A 7,650-nucleotide genomic window follows, 5' to 3' on the forward strand; every position below is an offset into this window, starting at 1 on the left:
GATAATATCGTAGCGGTGCTTAGGCAAAGCCCTGCGTCGGTAGAACATCATCATCGTCACCATGCCGTCGTGCTGACGAAACTCTCCCTCAACACTCGGCTAGATCGGAGTTTGAGGGACGTCATCGAGAGAACTCAGAGGTGCCGTGCGTTCGGTACTTGATCGGTCGGATCATGAAGACGTACGACTACATCAACTGTGTTGTGCTAACGCTTCCGCTTTCGTTCTACGAGGATACGTGGACACACTCTCCCCTCTTGTTGCTATGCATCACCATGATCTTGCGTGTGCGTAGGAAATTTTTGAAATTACTACGTTCCCCAACAAGTACACCATCTCCAACTCCATCATGAAGTTTTATGTTGCGATTGCACAAGTGGAGAGAAGGTGGCCTCAGGGCTCGTCAACTATAGAGATCCTAAGTTTTGCTTCTTGTTGCTCTACATGTTAGTCAATTCATTGCTTCACTCAATGTTGCAACTTGATAACCATCATGTTGCGTAGCCCGTATGTGCTACGATAATGTAGTACAGAACCGAGGGCAAGTCATTTACGTTCATTGGATGAAGGTCAAGGAACACAGTGCATGGGACGACAAAGCACAATGCATGGGACGACATGTACGGATTTTGACTCAAGTATCGATGAATTCAGAAAAAACATGTTAAACATCTAGTTATCTCATATGTAATATTTATATTTTCACTATTGTTGTATTAGGGTATTTGCATGTTGTTTATGGATGAATTGTGTATTTTGTATATTATATGGGTGTTGAGGACTTAAGGAAAATGGGCAGGCGTTTACAGGACATGGTGGATGGCCGGCTCCCGTATCTGTGTCCTGGACGAGTCCGGACCACTCCGCAGACAAATTATGTGTCTATTTTGAGGGTTAGTGTTAGAGATGCCCGTACCAGGTTGTGTTACACAAAAATGCCTAGTCATGAAAAACCTGATTTTCTTTCTGCAATGTTCCAATGCCTTTTTAAGGCTGAAAGTTATCATCCAACATACAAGAGGTACCCATAAATGTTCTTGTGTTGTTATCGGCGAACATTATGTGTGTTGTCGAATTGCTCATGGATAGTTGTTGATTTCAAACTAGAATTCGCCATAAACACCAATTAACTACATGACTACTACGTCGGTGGATGTGACCTAACGCTATGTTGGTACCTGTAGCATGGGTAGTGTGGTAACTTTAGTATGAGCAACCTGATAACTATGATATGTGTATTTTGATAACTACAGCATGATCAACTTGATATCCTCAACAATGACAACATGGCAACTTTAGCATGGGCAACACGGTAACTTTAACATGCGAAGCCTGATAATTTTAGCATGAACGACCTGGTATCTACATAATTTTTTTGTTATGTGGGTAATTATATAAAGTAACTACATAATAATTTACATGTTGGAAAGTGTAGCATGGGTGGTGTGGTAATTACTTAGTTGACATGTTGTGAAGTGTAGCATAGGATATTGGTAACTAGCATGAACTCATGTTGTTGGTAACTATAGTATAGGTAATGCTGGATAACAACAATTTTCACCCTAGAAAACAAGGGCTACTTCATCTGGACAAAGGTGGACGGGAGTGGCGACCCGAGTTTCTTGCACTCCTGCCTCTCTCACATAGGAGCACTACTATTATTTGTCGGAATTCTACCCGAGACCTTCCACCGCATATCTATTGCTGACATCCTCTGTAGTTACCAACATATTATTAATGATGCGTCATACAAATCCAACAATTAAAACCCACAAAAATAATTTCATGTGGTTGATATGGTACTAAAATGGTCCAAATATCTAACTTATGTCTAGTGGACAACAACCAAATCTGATGAGTTGGCTATCAGGCAATGTATACCAACCCCATTGACCTACTTTCAAATTGACGCCAACTGTTTGATGATTTTGTTGGCATCCAATTATTCTCAAATATACTATTAAAGAATTGAAAACATCGAAATACTATAAAAGAGTGGAATCCTAGAATTCCTATTCGAGAAATATTTGGGCCCTTAGGCACTATTGTAGTTAGTACTCCCTCCGCAAACTAATATAAAAGCGTTTAGAATAATAAAAATAGTGATCTAAACGCTTTTATATTAGTTTACAGAGGGAGTATATCACATTTTTCTTCATTTTACTTGAAAAACAAATTGTTCGTCAGTTACTTTTCCGGTAAACTTATACTTACAGTAGAGTTCCGCGTAGATCTTTCTTTGATTGGCCGGCCTCGCCTTTTCCTGCTACTAATTAGGATTCGTGTCACATAAAAAGATTCTGTGTGTGTGTATATATATGGTTGTTCAAGCAAAATAATTGTACCTAATATATTTGCCATCAACAGAATTTCAAAAACGCTGTTGTGTTGATGTTTGCTAAGAGAGTGGCAAATCAAATATTTTGCATTGCAATTTATGTTATCGCAAGAAAGGAAAATTTCTTCAGCTGGCAAAAAACTGAACAAAGCGGATACCTTGCTAAATAAATTTGCCATTGGCGGACAACAAAAATTGCCATTAAAATCATCTGATTTGTTATGTCCTAACCGACGAACATTCGTTTGGACGATTTTTTTCTAAGGACAGGGGTATCGTGGTTTTCCAGAAAAAAAATGTCCTCCCAGCAAATGTCCGTTCGTTAGTATCAAAGTCCATAGATTTTAATGCCGCCGGGCAGTGGTCGGTCGTCTCGGCTGACGGATTCTCCCGATTTCCCGATTAATTCTGACTAGTTGCACTATCTTGGGTATATTTCCTTCTGGTATTATCTTCTTTATGTAAGCTCATTTTTCACGCTATCTCTGAAACCAAGTTGCTGTTTTAGACCAAGAATTTTGTGAATCGGGTACTAGTCACATTGTCGCAAGTTGGACTTTGCACGTGTTGCCTATGTAGCAAAGTCGTCAGGGCAGCCAGGTGCATGAGCCGCGGGTAACACATCGGCGTCAGGTCGCTGTGATTAACGATGTCGCGTAGGGAACCGGGAACGTGCCTTCGTAGTAGTCGCCGTTGACGATTTTTTTGTTTTGTTTTACGGGAGAACAAGTTTCCCCGGTCTAATTGTGTCTTTCACGTATCCAACTGTTTGACGAAGGACCGGGTTCAATTGTGGAGTACGCACAGAGCAACTCCAACACGTCGATCCAAACGGTTGGCAATTTTGTCTGTGCCATCCCTCCTATTTATAATTTGAATCGGCAGTACGTTCAACACCCGCAACTCACTTCATGTTGGCGCACAAATTTGAAAAGGCCCGCGGTCGTAGATCATGCTAGCGGCCAGACCGTCGCTCAAAGTTCATGCCAGCGGCTGGCATACAATGTCAGCTCCAAAAAACACCACACAGTTCATGTTGGTGCACTTGACAGCGGCCGACACACATGCCAGCACACAAAAAGAAGCGGAAAATTCAACCATGCTATCTCAGCCGTGGTCATGCCAGCACACTTGCCCGACATACAAAAAGGAGATGGCGGTCGCCGTCATAAATCACTCATCGTCGAACTTGAGCATGTCAGCCTGCATCTTCTCGAACCACAGCCTCTTCCTCGGCGACACGGTGTTGAGGTCCACCGTCATGATCTCCACCCCCATCATCATGCTAGCGAGAGCCACTTCTTTCGCCTTGGTCTTGGCATTGGCGGTCTCGATCTCTAGCATCTTGGATTGCTTCTCCGCCTCCATCTCAAGCATTCTCGTTTACTTCTTCGCCTCCATCTCAAGCCTCCTCCTTTGGATCTCCATGAAGGCGTTCATTTGCTCTTCCTTGTCTTGCCAGCGCTTCTCCTCCGTTGAGTCCTTCTTGGTCATTATGCCCTCCACGGTTGCGATCAACGTCGCATCCTGCTTGTCCTCCTTGGAGTTGGTCTTTCCCCGCAGCCGTGGCTTCCCGCCCTCCCCAACCTCCTCCACGGCTTTCTCCCCCCACGCGCCATGAGGGCGGGATATTGCGCCTTGAACTTCTCCTCTCCGTTGATGACCATTCAACAATGTGAGAGGTTGAAGGACTTGCCTTCATATTGGACCTTGAATGCCTCCAAAGCTTGGATTGCCTACAAATAAATTGCATGCAAGCATATGGGCAAATGGACATGCAATCATATAGAGAATGGAACGAAGAGGGCCGCATGCATACCATATCTTGCATGTCGATGCCGCTCACGGGCGTGCCTTGCTGGGTGGCACAAAACTTGTTGCACTCTTGTTGTATCACCCTACATCGCTTCGAAATGGACACCCACCCGCCCGTGTTATGCATTTGGTTCGGCGCAAACTTCTTGCACTCATGGAACTCACAATGGACCTGAATCCAAAAAGTCGATGCTTTTTGTTCAGCTCTGACCTTGGGGTCTTGCTCAATTTCCCTCTAACACTCATAAAGGAGCTTGTCCTTAGATGGCGTTTATGCCTTTGTCCGCTTGCTCTTGCGCTTCGGCTTCGCCCCAGCGGCTTGGTTGGCGAGCTCTCCTCGAACAAAGGATCGCCGTCGATGTCCATTTCATCTTGTTCCTCGAGGCCGTTGTGACGCCCGGATAATTAAGCTACAGTAATCCTATGCTAATGATGCATGTCATTATGTTTTTCAAACTAAATTGCCACTTGATGAAACCAAAACCAAATTCCATTTGAAGTACAAGTCAAATATTTACTTCTTCTGTCATGCAAACAAAAATGTTCAAGATATTGCAAATAACCCTCAAGTAATTTTCATGAAGAAATCAAATCAAATTGAAATTTTATTTTGGCCCTAGCAATATTTTGGTGGACCAGCAACATTTAATTTGATCGGTTAAAATCCCAACAAGTAGTCTTAGATTTCCCAAACCACTCGAAACTTTGTGGGCCTCTCCAAAATAATGACCACTATCTATGTGACAGGTTTCATGTTGAACAAAACTCATTTGGTAATAAATTAAAATGTGAAACAATGGTGAAATGAATAAGCAGGAAAGTAAAAAAGAAAAAGACTAAAACCCTAGTGAGTCTTTGGGCCATATGCGACCACAGTGCACATGGCCCAGCCCACCACGGCCTTTTCCCCTTCATCTGTTCCTCTGTATAGAGAGGAGACAGGGGCCATGGCGTGTCATGCATCCACCCCTGCCATGGCCGCTGTCGTCGTCGTGTCGGGCATCTCGCGGTCCACCTGGTGGATAAGAACGTCGCACGTGACCCTGCTGAAGCCTAGCCACTCCCCCTCTCCCTCGTCTCCCACACATGATCCCCAGCTCGGCTGTGCGCATCCATGGTCGCGCCGCCATTGTAGCTGCGGCCATCATCCTCCCTGCGTCGCTAGAAGCCGTCTAGGAGGTTCCCCTCGCCGTCCTCAACTTCTTCCATGAAGATCCTGACCAGCGATGCATCGAGGCGATGCATCAGTCCCCTTCTTCAACCACGGCCCCGTTAGCCCCCGCCGTTGTCTCAGCGCCGTCCCATGCTCCGGCAAGCCCCCGACCCATCTCGATCTCGCCGTCAACCTCCCCTTGGTGAGCCTCGTTCTACGCCCCTACTTTCCCCACTCGATTCGTCGCCGTAAGCCGCCCCACTGCCATGACCGGAGCTCCCCTCCGCGAGCTCCTGATTGCGCCCGCCCGCCGCCTTTGGCCACCACCACTACCGCGCCGCCGCTCCATTGCTCTGCCCGCCACTCCCGCGCGTCGCCCCTGCAGCGCCCTCCCGCTAGCCGTGGTCGCTGAGCCCTGCACCATGGCCGGCCCCTGGCTACTACCGCTTGCCCGGCCGCTATAGATGCCCGCCGCCGCGCACACCCGCGCTCACCGCAGCTCACCCCAACGCCATGCTCCCCCTACTCGTCCGCCCGCGTGTGGACACACCTCCGATGCGCCCGTCGTGGCCTGCAGCTGCCTGTCGTCACGCCCACCTGCTACTTCTGACGGCTGCGCCCGCCGCCGTGCCTCCTGCCGGTACCTGCTTGTGACGCCCCCAATTCAATCGTACACTAATCATACACGCAAACATGTACGATCAAGATCAGGGACTCACGGGAAGATATCACAACACAACTCTACAAATAAAATAAGTCATACAAGCATCATATTACAAGCCAGGGGCCTCAAGGGCTCGAATACAAGAGCTCGATCATAGACGAGTCAGCAGAAGCAACAATATCTGAGTACAGACATAAGTAAACAAGTTTGCTTTAAGAAGGCTAGCACAAACTGGGATACAGATCAAAAGAGGCGCAGGCCTCCTGCCTGAGATCCTCCTAAACTACTCCATGTCGTCATCAGCGGGCTGCACGTAGTAGTAGGCACCTCCCGAGTAGCAGTAGTCATCATCGACGGTGGCGTCTGACTCCTGGGCTCCATCGTCTGGTCGCAGCAATCGGGTATAGGAAGGGGGGAAAGGGGGAACAAAGCAACCGTGAGTACTCGTCCAAAGTACTCGCAAGCAAGGAGCTACACTACATATGTATGCATTGGTATCAAATGGAAAAGGGGTATCATATGTGTACTGAACTGCAGAATGCCGGAATAAGAGGGGGATAGCTAGTCATGTCGAAGACTACGCTTCTGGCCAACTCCATCTTGCAGCATGTAGAAGAGAGTAGATGGTAAGTTCACCAAGTAACATCGCATAGCATAATCCTAACCGATGATCCTTCCCTCGTCGCCCTGTGAGAGAGCAATCACCGGTTGTATCTGGCACTTGGAAGGGTGTATTTTACTAAGTATCCAGTTCTAGTTGTCATAAGGTCAAGGTACAACTCCAAGTCGTCCTGTTACCGAAGATCACAGCTATTCGAATAGATTAACTTCCCTGCAGGGGTGCACCACATTTCCCAACACGCTCGATCCCCTTTGTCCGGACACACTTTTCTGGGTCATGCTCGGCCTCGAAAGATCAACACGTCGCAACCCTACCTAGGCACAACAAAGAGGTCAGCACGCCGGTCTAAATCCTATGGCGCAGGGGTCTGGGCCCATCGCCCATTGCACACCTGCATGTTGCGTACGCGGCCGGCGAGCAGACCTAGCCTCCCTTATACAAGAGCAGGCGTTCCAGTCCAACTCGGCGTGCGCCGCTCAGTCGCTGACGTCACGAAGGCTTCGGCTGATACCACGACGTCGAGTGGCCATAACTGTTCCCGCGTAGGTGGTTAGTGCGTATAGGCCAGTAGCCAGACTCAGATCAAATACCCAGATCTCGTTAAGCGTGTTATTTTGAAGTAACCGCGAACGTTGACCAGGGCCAGACCCACCTCTCACCTAGGTGGTCTTCGCCTGCCCCGTCGCTCCGCCTCAAAGTAATAGGCGGGGGCCGTCGGGAACCTAGGCCCACCACTACCTGGATGGAACCACCTGCCCTTTCAGCCCCCAACATCGGAATCACTTGCGGGTACTCAACGAGCCGACCCGACTTTAGTCACAACATGTATAGTATGTATATATAGTATAAACCCATGATCAACACCCGAGTGATCATGGCCCGATAGTATAGCATGGCAGACTGACAAGAATGTAGGGCCACTGATGATAATCTAGCATCCTATACTAAGCATTTAGGATTGCAGGTAAGGAATCAACAGTTGTAGCAACAATGACAGGCTATGCATCAGAGTAGGATTAACGGAAAGCAGTAACATGCTACACTACTCTAATGCAAGC

This window comes from Triticum dicoccoides, chromosome 2A, assembly GCF_002162155.2.
Source record: "Triticum dicoccoides isolate Atlit2015 ecotype Zavitan chromosome 2A, WEW_v2.0, whole genome shotgun sequence".
Taxonomy (NCBI): domain Eukaryota; kingdom Viridiplantae; phylum Streptophyta; class Magnoliopsida; order Poales; family Poaceae; genus Triticum; species Triticum dicoccoides.